Source organism: Dasypus novemcinctus, chromosome 21 (assembly GCF_030445035.2).
Source record: "Dasypus novemcinctus isolate mDasNov1 chromosome 21, mDasNov1.1.hap2, whole genome shotgun sequence".
NCBI lineage: Eukaryota > Metazoa > Chordata > Mammalia > Cingulata > Dasypodidae > Dasypus > Dasypus novemcinctus.
The window spans coordinates 71,780,791-71,794,074 of NC_080693.1; the positions used below are offsets into that span (position 1 = coordinate 71,780,791).

At 33.9% G+C, this 13,284-nt stretch overlaps 1 protein-coding gene across 4 annotated transcripts in view; it reads left to right on the plus strand.

Moving 5' to 3' along the window:
- CEP112 (centrosomal protein 112) overlaps positions 1-13,284 on the plus strand; it is a 575,007-nt gene that overhangs the window by 251,618 nt on the left and 310,105 nt on the right. The gene's annotated exons all lie outside the window — the stretch shown is intronic.

Here is a 13,284-nt window from a genome sequence, read left to right on the forward strand (position 1 = left end):
ACCTCTGAGAAAACCACTATAATTAATGTAGTGTATATTCCTTCAGTCTTTTCTATTTTTATAGACAATATATATTATGGTTTGGGGCTCCTGTTTTTTAAAAAGATAATTAAATATGAAGAGATTTTATGTATTAGTCAGATTTGCATTTTGATGCTTCTTTTCCCTAACAATGTTGATTTAGTGCATTCCTTTTAAGGCTGAATATATTTCACCATGTAAATATTTCATCAGATCCCCTTATTCAAAGGTATTTAGTTTATTTCAGTTTTTTCTGATTATACAGAATGTTGTAATATTTGTTTGTGGTATGTTTTCTGCTGGAGTTAGCTTCTTCAGGAGTCCCCAGTGTACACTGGAGGGTAGAGACATCCTAAGGAAGGTTTCATGTTTGAACCCAGCTGAGCCCTGTAGGGTTTACTACTTTGAAACTGTGTTTTGTTGTTGTTTTCTTGACTCTGATTTCCCCTCATTGTGAATTTGGGCTTTAAGAGTGGGGCTCAAGATTCCATTTCCTCATTGCTTAGGTACTGGAGGGTGGTGACTTTCAAATCCCTGTTACAGTGGATGTACACCTCTTGAAGGTGCATCCTTCTAGTACCTAAGAGTATATTTGGTCCAAATATGCAAAGGAGTAGCACAGGAAGCTCTCTTATAGGCTTAAAGTATAAAGAAATCTAGGATATATTGGTGGAACAACTCCAAGGCAAGAATTTTTAAGGAAATTGCTAAGAAGGCTAAAAACTAAGTATTTGAAAATGCTGAACTGACATTACAATTTTGAGATAAGCTGAGAATATGACAGGCACCTTTGGTACTTCTTGGGGCTGATGATATAATATTAACAAATCACAGAATTCATGGGTAAGTAAGGAGAAGTAAACAAACAGCTCAGGACCTGTGAAAACATTTTGTAGAACAAGGAAAAGGTATCAGCCTTCAGCAGCCACAGGACAAAAGCAGACTTCTGAAAAGTATACTATAAAATACAGAAAAATTTTTTTAGAAAGATGGAGCTTTTCTATGAAGACATCATCTATGTGAAAGAGGCTACTTATTAAACAAAAATAAATGCAGGGAAGTGGACTTGGCCTAGTGGTTAGGGCATCTGTCTACCACATGGGAGGTCCATGGTTCAAACCCCGGGCCTCCTTGACCCGTGTGGAGCTGGCTGATGCGTGCAAGGAGCACCATGCCACGCAGGGGTGTCCCCTGCATAGGGAAGACCCACGCGCAAGGAGTGCGCCCTGTAAGAAAGTGCAGCCTGCCCAAGAATGGCACCACACATGCAAAGAGAGCTGACACAACAAGATGACACAACAAAAAGAAACACAGATTCCCGTGCCACTGACAACAACAGAAACGGACAAAGAACATGCAGCAAAATAGACACAGAGAATAGACAACTGGGGCGGGGAGGAGAAGGGGAAGTAAATAAATATTTCTTTAAAAATAAATAAATAAATGCAGTGACATTTTGATACATCCTGGGAAAATAATTGAATCTCAAGAATAAACTGAAAGTCCTTCAAATTTCTAGGCAGGATGAAAATGGCAAGCAAATTAGAAAAATAATGCATGTATGAGTTTTAAAGGAGAAAGGTTGTGACTCAATTTTATACACAAACAAAAAGTTTTTCACTTGTGAAATCCACAGAAAAATATTTTCTTATATGTAACAGCTTAGAAAATATATACCACTTATTCGTCTTCTGGAAAAAATTACATGAACACTTCAACCAATCCAAAGTTGAGGCAAAAAAAGCTCAAACATAGGGAAATCATGTGGAAGGATGAGTAGAGAACATTGGAATCCAACAAAATAGAAACAGATTTTAATAATTGTTACAAATCTGGTTATAAAATAGAGTGCTAATGTTAGTTGATTCTTGAAAAAAACATTATATAAAGGTGAAAATACTAATTTTATATCAGCATCTTCAGTCTAAATGCCTAGATTATATTAACATAGATCAAGAAGTAGTGGTATAAGAGTGTGGGTGGAACAAAGTATGTAAAACTCTTCCCCTTGAATAGGTGAGACTCAGAAGATTCTTACAATTAGGGAACTGAGGTTAAAATGGTTTTTAAATGTATAAACATAGGCATTAATAAAATTAAGATTCTGCAGTCTCACAATTCTTGAGACGATAATAGAAAAACTTGAGAGGAGATATTGCAAACGAAGCAGAGGCAGGAACAAAATGATCAAGAGTATATCAGTGACTGAAATCCAAGTGTTTATGAAAGACATTACTAAAATAAAGTTATGCAAATAATTACATTAAATGGATGTTGAAGTATATCCCTTACATTCAGACAAAAAATGGAATGTAGTAGTATCAATAAAATGGACAAATGAATATATTTTTGCATTCTAAAGTAAGAATATTTGAATAATCCAAAAAGGAGAAAGTATTAGGAATACCTGGAAAAACTGACATAAACAGCCGTGAGATGCTTTAGTACACTTTCTCCATCTTCGACAGATCAGGGAGGCAAAAGATAAACAAATAAAAGGTCTAAAGAACAGTTTATTTAATAGTTGTATTTCTATTTTCAACAACACATTATTTCAGCACACTATATTTTGACAACACATTAAATTCCTGCCCTCATGGAACAGTTATAAAACTCAGTAGACCATGAAGAAACCCTTGATATATTTCTGAAAGTTGACATCATAGAGAACAAATATTTTTACCACAATGCTGTAAAACTAGAAATTAAATTTCAATTAAAATTGCTACATTGGATTTCATTGAAATTAAAAACATTTGCTCTTTGAAAGACATCATTAGGAAACAACAGAAGAAAGTAAGGCAAGCCAGAGAATGGGAGAAAAGATTCACAAAACTTTTATTTCAAAAAACTTGTGGCTAAAATATAAAAGAACTTTTACAATTCATAAGAAGACAAACAAACTAATAAAAAATGAGCAAAATATTTGAACACACACCTTACACAATAATATATGCTCAATATCATCATCATTAAGGTTTACAAATTAAAGCCAAACTGAAATGCTTCTACATAGTCATTAGAATGATTAAAATGATAAGATTAGCCTACAATAACAAGTGTTGGTGAAGCTGTGGAGTGGCTGGAGCTCTTAAACACTGTGCATGGGTATGTAAAATTGTATAGCCACTTTGGAAAATTGCCAGTTTCTTAAAAAGTTAAACATACAATGACTGTACTAATTAGCCATTCCATTCCTAGGTATTTAAGCAAGAGAAATGAAGCCATATGTCCAGACAAAGACTTATATACTATACAAATGATCACAGCAGCTTTATTCCCAAAAGTCCCAAATTAGAAATGACCCACATGTTCCTCAAAAAATGAAAGGAGGGGAGTGGGTGTAGCTCAGTGGTTCAGCTCCTGTTTCCCATATATGAATTCTTGGGTTCAAATCCCAGTACCTCCTAAAAATAAAAAATAATGAATATAAAAAGATGAAAAGAGAAATAAAAGGCTTATAGAATATACAATAGAATCCTACTAGTAATGAAAGGAACAAACTGATACCATCACAATATAGATGAATCTCAAAATTATGCTGAGTGAAAGAAGCTGATCACCAAACTGTAGAAACTGTATGTTGTGTATCTTCTAAGTCCTGTTAGAATCCGAATCCCCTGTATAATGTTGAGTTTCTTGTTTCAGCAGATTTAAACCCAACTGATTTCAGAGCACAGATCTTGTCTCATCTTCGTGGATAAGTTCCAATTTCAGTTACGTTTTCATGTCTTTCTGTGCTGCCTTGGGTCTGTCTGTGCACGTGCCACTCAGAGGTTAGTCTGAGACTTGGGTTGTGATTTAACTCACTCTACCCAATAGCTGCAAGAATTGATGGAACATTCTTCAGGGTAGACCAATATGCATACTCACAAGATGAGTCTCAAATGTAAAAGAATTAAAATCCTATGAAGTATGTTCTTTGACCCCAGTGATAATAAATTAGAAATAAACAACAAAACCAAACCTTGAAAATACCCAAATATTTGGAAATTAACATACATTTAACTCACTCATAGGTCAAAGAAGAAATCACAAGGGAAATTAGAAAATATTTGACCTGAATTAAAACAGAAATATGGCATATCAGAATTTATGGGATGCAGCTAAAGCGGGACTTAGAGAAGAGTTTGTAGTTTTAAACACCTATATCCAAAAAGCAAGTTCTCAAATCAGTAAACTAAACTTCTTCCTTAAAAAAATAGAAAAGGAAAAGCAAGCTTCTGTACAAGAAAGCTGAAGAAAGGAAAATATAAAGACCATAGCAGAAAGCAAAGAAATAGAAAACAAAAAAATAGAGAAAGTCAATGAAGTCAAATGTTGTTCTTTAAGGAAATCTGTACAACTGAAACTTTAGTTTAACTGACCAAAAGAAGAGAGAGGGAGGGAGGAAAGGAGGGAGGGAGAAAGGAAGAGAGAGCATGCAGATACAAATTACCAAAGTTAGAAATGAAAGAGGGGGCATCACTATTAATCATATAAAAAATAAACAGGTTATAAGGTGATATTATTCAAAACTTTAGTGAAAAAAATTATGCAATTTAGATGAAATGGGCGAACTCCTAGAAAGGCAAAAATTACCAACACTGTCTAAAGAAGAGAGAAAATTTGAATACACCTGTAACAAGTAAGGAAATTTAATTGGCAATCAAAAATATTCCCACAAAGAAAAGTCCAGAACTAGATGATTTCACTGGTGAATGCTATAAAATATTTAAAGAAGTAATGCCAATCCTTTGAAAACTCAGAAAATTGAGGAGGAAGGAGTATTTCCCAGTTCACGCTACGAGACCAGGCAGAAAAAAGATATAGCAACAGAAAGAAACTAAAGACCAATCTCTGTCATAAACAGAAACCCTTAACAATGTCTTAGTAAACAGAATCTGGCAACGTGTAAAAATAATTATACACCATGACCATATAAGATTTATGTTTCTACATCCAAAAATCAGTGTTATACAGCATACTAATAACATAAAGGACAAAAATCATATGATCTTCTCAACAGAGGCAGAAAAGCATTTGAAAAAAATCTAGTACCCATTCATGGTAAAAACAAAACAAAACTTCTCAGCAAATAGGACTATCAGGGAGCTCCTGGCCTAATGAAGGATATCTATGAAAAACCCATAGCTAATATACTTAACTTTGAAAGACTGGATGTTTTCCTTCCTAAGAACAAGGCAAGGCTGTTCACTTTTGCCACTTCTACTTAACTTTGTATTGGAGGTTCTAGCCAGTGCACAAAGGTTAAAAAAACAAAACAAAACAAAACATACAGACTGGAATAGAGGTACACCTGTCTTCTATGAAGTGATCCTGAATGCTGAATATCTACAAAATCTATGAAAGAAATATTAAAACCAACAAATGTCTTAAGTTTGCATAATACAAGATCTGTGTACAGAAGTCAATTGTATTTCTATATACTGGCAATGAAATACTGAAAATTAAATACAATTCTATTCATAATAGCATCAAAAAGAATAAAATGTTTATGATAAATGAAACAAGTTCAAGACTCATGCAGTGAAAACTATAAAATATTGCTGAGAGAAATTTTCAAAGATCTAGATAAATTAAGATATATTGCATGTTCATGGATTGGAAAACTCAGTTCTCCAATCCACGAACTCCAAGATGACAGTTCTCCCCAAATTGATCTATAAATACAGTGCAATATGTCAAAATCCCAACACTTTTCTGTAGAAGTTGGTAAGGTGATTCTAAAATGTATATGAATATGCTTAAAAGATCTAGAATAGCTGAAACAATTTTGAGAAAGAAAAACAAAGTTGGAGGAATTACATAACTCTGGCACAGGCTCAAGGATAGATATGCTGATAAACAGAATAAAATTTAGAGTCCAGAAATAAATCCTTACATTTATGACCAATTGATTTTTAACAAAATACCAAGGCAGTTCAGTGGGGAAAGGATATTCTTTTCAGCAAATGGTGCTGAAACAATTGGATATCCACATGTAAATAAATGAACTTAGATCCTAGCCTCACATCATAAAAATGAACTCAAAATGGATCATATACTTAAATGTGCAGTAAAATTATAATACTTCTAGATTTTAGAAAACAAAGGAGAAAATATTTGTGACCTGGGTTGGCAAAATCTTCTTAAATATGACAGACAAACAATGGCATGATTTTTTCCCCCATGCCTTTTGCTAAGATTGTGAAGTGTTCTGTATTTCTTTGAGCATTCTTTCTTCCCCTTTCTTTCTTCTCCTTCTGGTACTCCCATAATGCATATTTTGGTTTGCTTCATGGTGTCCCAGAGGTCTCATTTTCAACTCCAATAGTTTTGTTGGGTTCCTTTTGAAAATTTCTCTTTTTTGACATTCTCATATTGTTTATTCATTGTTTTCCTCAAGTCCTTTAGTTTTTTTCTCTGTATTTTCATTCTTCTCCTTGATCATTTCTTTAAAGCCTGTTTTCTGGAATTTTACCCTTTTTCTTTGGATGCTCCACCATTTCCAGTTTCTTTGTCTTGTACTCTTTTGTTGCATACTGCACATTTCATTATATTTAAGATGTTAACTCAGGGATTTATTCACTGAGATGTCTGTTTCTTGAGTTTGTCCCTGTAATATGAGAAAGATTTTCTTGAGTGTCAGTAACTAATAATACCAAGCACTTTTAAGCAGAAAACACCTTTCACAATAGTTTCAAAAAGACTTTGCATTGGCTGGTGCCAGACCATTCACCTCAGTGGTTTCTTACTCTGCTTTCATTGTCTCCATCTGCTTTTGCCTGGAGGGCAAACTGGGGGTAGGGGTGGGTGTGGCATGCTGAAGAGCAGTTTCCCAAATCAGTCTTTGCCAGCCGGAGCAAGACCAGGGACCCATAGATAGAACACTGCTGGCTGCTAACTCCCTGGAGAGGGGTTAAGAGGGGCCAGGAAGGGTGCCAGGAGCTACTTCCACAGTGCCCCAAAGTTGCACTTTCTTGACACAGCTCCTGAGCAGCAAATGCAACCCTTCTACTGTTCCCCGAGCTCTCAGGGAGCATACCTTCTTCAAGTCTCTAATGCCACCTTTGTCCAGGGCAGGTTGGAACAATGGCCACCTTCAGAGCCAGGCCCCAGCAATCCAAAGTAGCTAATCAAAAGCAGTGACAAGTGATCAGCCTGCACTGCCCCTGGATCTTGAGGAGGTTGACTTTTTTGTCCCTCTCTGGCACCAGCAAGCTGTGCCTGGGGCTGAACCCCACTGCTTCCTGCTGTGAGATTAGGGGCTGGGTGATTTAACCACTTTGCAGAGAGCACGATTTACTGGTATTTACTGTCGTTTACCAGGCTTTTTTTCCCAGTCCTCCCCATGATACTATACAGTATTCTCCTGGACTCTGGAGTTTTGGAATAGCTGATTCAGACAGTTTCTCCCTGTTTATTAGTTGTTCTGACTGGGGGATTGATTCTGGAGCTTCCTAATCCTCCATCTTCCCACAATCCTCTCCACTTTCAGAAATCTTTTGTTTAAAAGCAGCAGAGCTTTGGGGCATCTTTTTCCATTTGGAAACTGCTACAGATAAGACAGTGGGATTTTGAACAAAAAAAAGAAAGCTTTAATTTGTTTTTGAAAGAGAAGTACTATTTCATAAATGAGATCCATGACAGAAAATGGAACAGGTTCATACTTTTTAACAAATTGCTTCACACAGTTTCTTTCACTTTGAAGCACTTTTTATCTTATTTAAGATCGCTTATGTAATAACATATTAATCTAATTTTTATTCTGATGGAGAAATAAGCATTCGCTGTCAGCAGTTAGATTTGTAAAATGTACATATCTTAATTGTGAAAATTCATTACTCTGTTGGAAGTCTTTCTTCCTCTCTCTCTCTCTGTAGTCATATTTTTAAAAGAAATGGTTCTGTATTTACCTATTCTCTGTGAAACAAATAAATGACTGAAAAAGACAGCTTTGTGTTTTGAAGTATTGGCAGCAATTCCATTTAAAGTGAAAGTTTTTAATCTTGTAAGCTGACTGTAGGAATGTCAGCTAACTAGTTCCTCCTGGAGCTTCTTCTAGCCATTGACTTTTCTAATTTATTTTCTCCTTTAGAAGATACATCCTCATTAAATGATATTTGCTGCTAAATAGTATCCTCTGGCTTTAAATTCTGTTCCTTTTTTCTTCACAATCATCAGCTATGTGGTATTAAAAATTTTATGTCTGGAAAACTCACTGGTTTGCCATGAAAACAAAATTCTGAAAACCCCTGCTGTTGAATCATGGTGTATTTGTGGCTCTCAGCACAACTGGAGATGCTTAGCTAGTTTTGTGCATTCCAGGTGATTATACATTTAGTTCATCTTCCTATTATTGTTGGTAATTAATGAACAAACCTGAAAAGTGACAAGGCAGGAAGAAGGCCTTCTGGATACATTTGTGTCATTATGTGTAGATGGATAACACATAGACTTGAAGATTAAAAATCATTATGAAATCCATTCATTGTCACTTACACCTTTGTCCTCTTGTCTTTCAAGGAGTGTGCCGGCTAGTGTAATGATGAATGATATTTTTAAACCAGTGTTAAGATAATGAAAAGACCAATATAAAGAGATGCATGTTTTCTTAGTTGTCTTTTAGTGATATTGGAGAACTGTCCCTATACTTTTAATATTTAGTGTTGTAGTAAGATAAGGTAGCAAAGATAAAAGAGTAGAAATTATATTTAAATGGTTCAGATGCTTTTGATAATTAATCAGTTCCAAATGGCAATGCCCAAAGAATGTGTTTAAGTATTTGGCATTGAAATACAAAACACAACAACAAACAAATAATTAAAAGAAATCGAGAGTGGATGTGGCTCAAGTGGGTGAGTGCCTACCTCCTACATGGGAAGTCCTGGGTTCAGTTCCTGGTGCCTCCTGAAAAAACAAAAACAAACACAAGCAAAACAAATGAAAAAACAAGTTAAGGGAAGCCTGTATGGCTCAGTGGTTGAGTACTGGCTTCCCACATATGAGGTCCTGGGTTAATCCCTGGCCCCCAGGACCTCAAAAGGAAAAAAAAAGAAATCTTAATTTACACTCTTAAATACTTCATGATATAGTAAGTGAAGCTTTTTTATGATAAAATGATCAATAATTAATATCTTTTGCAAAAGCAAAGTAAGCAAATATATATATTTATATATATCTAATAAAATGATCAATAATTAATTAATATCTTTTGCAAAAGCAAAGTAAGCAAATATATATATATATATATATATATATATATATATATATATATATATCTCCCAGGAACTTTGGACTAGAAAACACAACATTCTGCATTTGTCTTACTTGAAGCCTTCATAATTGTGAAAATAGTAAAAGTATTGTTTTTTTTGAATACTATTTTATTGATTTAATGGCCAGTAGAAGGACTTAAACAGACTTGATCTCTTCTTTCATTCATTTATAAAAATTTATAAGTACCCAATCTATATGAGCTGCTATTCTGGATTCTGGAAATACAAAGATTATTAAGGCGTGTTTGTGGCTTGTGTGATAGACCTTGGAATAGATGTGTCATAAAGTTATTATAGTAAGTACTATAACTAGTGAGTAAATAGCTTTTTAAGAAGACATAGAGAAGATATATCTAAGATATCCTAATGGTTTATGCATTTATCTACAGTTATGGCATCTTTGTGTAACTTTAGATTTCTCACATATTTACTTGTTAAAATGTTATTGGTAATGAATATTCCAAGGCCACTAAATATAAAGTTACAATTATATAAATTAATTTTATTTCTATATGCCAAGAACAAATAGAAAAGTTTTAAAAGATATCATTTATACTGAGAAAGAGTGTAAACTCAATGTAAACTATCATCCATGCTGTGTAGCAGTGCTCCAAAATGTATTCATCAAATGCAATGAATGTTCCACACTAATGAAAGAAGTTGTTGATATGGGGAAAGTGGGGGATGTGGAAGTGGGGCATATGGGAACCTCGTATATTTTTTAATGTAACATTTATGTGATCTATGTATCTTTTAAAAATAAATTTTAAAAATATTTTTTAAAATGATGTCATTTATAAAAGCACCAAAACCCATCACATATCTTAAGAATAAATCTATTAAAACATGTGTAAGACTTCTGTTCTGAAAACTAGAAATGAGAAAAATGAAAGTGTATCTACATAAGTAGAGGAATGTCTCGTGTATGGATTTGAAATCACTTAATATTATGGAAAGGTCAGTTCTCAATTCTAAAAATCAAAATGTAAGCAGTATTATTTGGCTGGGGTGTGGTGTAGGGAAACTGACAAGCGAATTCTAAAATTAAAAGGCAAAGGACTGAGAATAACTAAGGCAGTCTTGAAGAAGAGCACATCTAGAGATCCTTCACTACCAGATATCAAGACCAGTATTAAGCTATATTCATTAATACAGTGTGGTAATGGTATACTGGGACAGAAGGAACAGACTAAAAACAGAATCACACATATATGACCAATCCAGTTTATGTCAAAGGAGGTACTGCTGTGCAGTTGGGAAAGAATGATCATTTCAAACAATGGTGTTGGGTCAAGTGAATGCTTATGTGCAACAATAACAACAAAATCTTGTCTCTTACTTTACCTTACTCATGAAAGAAAGCTATAAGAGCTATAAGAGAAAGGTAAAACAAAACTTTTAGAAGAAAACATAGACATATTTTCAATAGTTTGGAATACGCTAAGATTTTTCACAAAAATGGTAAACATAAAAATCAAAATATTGTTAAATAGGAGAATATTAAAATTAGGAACTTTTGCTCATCAAAAGAGACTAATAAAGTGAAAAGATAACCTTAGAGTGGGAGAAGATATTTGCAATTTAGATATCAAACAAGACTAGTATCTACAATAGATAAAGAGATATAAATCAATAATAAAAAAGACAGCAAATAGAAAAGTGGGCAAAATGCTTGAAAAAAATTGATCTCAAAATGGCTGATTAACATATAAAAATATGCTGAACTTCTTTAGTCATCAGGGAAGTACAAAAATGAAACCACAATGCAACCCTGCTACACATCCACCAGAATAGGATGTGTATAGAATTGGTATCCAGAAAGAGGATACCAAGTGTGGGCAAGGATGTGGAGCAATGGAACTCATGTAAACTACTGATGGGGGTGTAAATTGGTACTACCACTTTGGAAACAATTTGAAAATATCTACTAAAACAGAATATGTGCATGCCCAGCTATCCCAATACTAAGTATATACCCTTCATAAATGCATATATAGTTAACAAAAGATATATACTAGAATACTCATAGCAGCATTATTCATAATAATTCCCCAAAATTGGAAACTACCCAAACCATCACAGTAGAATGGATAAATAAACGGTGAAATATTCACACAGTGGAATGTTATACAACTGGAATGAAGAGTTAACTATACCTGACATCTTGGATGAATCTCACAAATGTAATGTTTAGTGAAAGAAACCAGCAACAAAGATCACAAAGCATTCTTACTATTTGATTACATTTAAATAAAGAACAAAACCAAGGCAAGTTAGCAAGTTACCCTTGGGTGAGGAGGTGGTGACTGCTAAGGAAATATTTATTGGTCTGGGTGCTGATTACAGGGAAGTGTTCAGTTTAAGAAAATTCATCTATGCTGACTTTTCTGTGTGCATATTGTATTTCAATAAAAAGTTAAAATGTAGCTAGTGATACTTGCCCCAAAGGAATTTACCATTTCAATATATATGAAAGTATTTTAATTTCTTTGTGTGGTTCTGAAATGTTGATGATATTGCAAAAAGGATGATATGTAAAAAACAGCTTTAATAATTGAATTAATGTCATTCCTTTTCTTATTGTAATAAGGAAATATTTCCCCTTAAGAAATATGAAAGTTGAATGAACTAGAAGTTGTCAAATGGAATAAGGAAGTAAGGGATTATGTTCTTAAGAGAAGAATGAATTCATTACTGGATTTGTTAAGTCTATTTTGTTTATTTTAGGTAAACTATGTTAGTAAATTATAATATATTTACATTTTAGAAATATTTCTACATTTCATATCTCTTCCATTTCATACCTATCATTTCCCATACTATCATTTACAAAACAGTGTCTAAAATCAATTAGTTTATCTCTCACGAAAGAAACACAGATATAAGCAATTAATGTGCTAATTAATTTTCTCTGGTAAGGACATTATTCCTACGGGTCTTTAGCCACTCACAAAATATTTATATCTCTTTCTGCCATTTATTTCTATCTGCCTCACTGTCTGTTTATCTTACATCTATCTATTCATCCATCTCTGATCCATCTATCATCTGTCAAACTATCTACATTGTTCTTTGATACTCCAAGATAAACATTATGTTATATACATCTGAAAATATTTGATGGGTAATTTTGTATACTTACTGAACCATGTATTAAATACAATAAAATATATTTTGAATTATATATGTTAAATTACTCAGGATATATCAAAACATTAGTACTTTACTGTTTATCTAGAGGAAAAGTAATGACTTTTATGGCCTTATTTGGCAGACAGCCATGTGTTCACCCAATAACCAGGTCTGTTTTCTTCCTTACTAATAGAACCCTGATTTTATTTAGGGCATGATTAGACCCAATTTTAAAACTATACTTTCTTTACTTACAGGTGGTGCTGGCCATTTAAGATAGTTCTAGAGAATGAAATGCAAATAGCATAACTGATTTGCTGTTGACTAGAACTTACAGGAAAGCTCCTTAAAAGAGAGTTCTACTTGGCTAACACATATTCCTTGCCTTTACACCTTTACTCTTCATCCTTTATCCTTCTTTTCCCTCTTTCCAGATGTTCAGGGCTGCAGAAGCCATTTTGTAACCATTAGGAGAATGTTGAAATGAGAGAGCTTGATCCTGACATCTTTGAGCTGCTATGTAGCACCTACTTCTTAACTTACATGAGAAAAAAAGGAAGGACCTATGTTGTTTAGGCTATGGGTGCTTGGGTATTCTCCTACAAGTAGCTACAGGTAATGCCTTAGACACCATGTAGGGAAAATCCAACACCCTTCTTCCCCTATCTTTTTGTTTCTTTAAAGACTGTCACAAATATACCCAAGCCCTTTCTGTTCCTAATTTGGCCACAATGTTTACTTTTAGATTCTTTTGAATTCAGAGTTACACAATAAAGGAAATTTCTTTTAAAAATTAAAGTTGAATGGAACATAGAATGAAGCAGAATAGTAGGTATCTATGGCAACTGCAAACCTTGTGTTTTTCTACAAA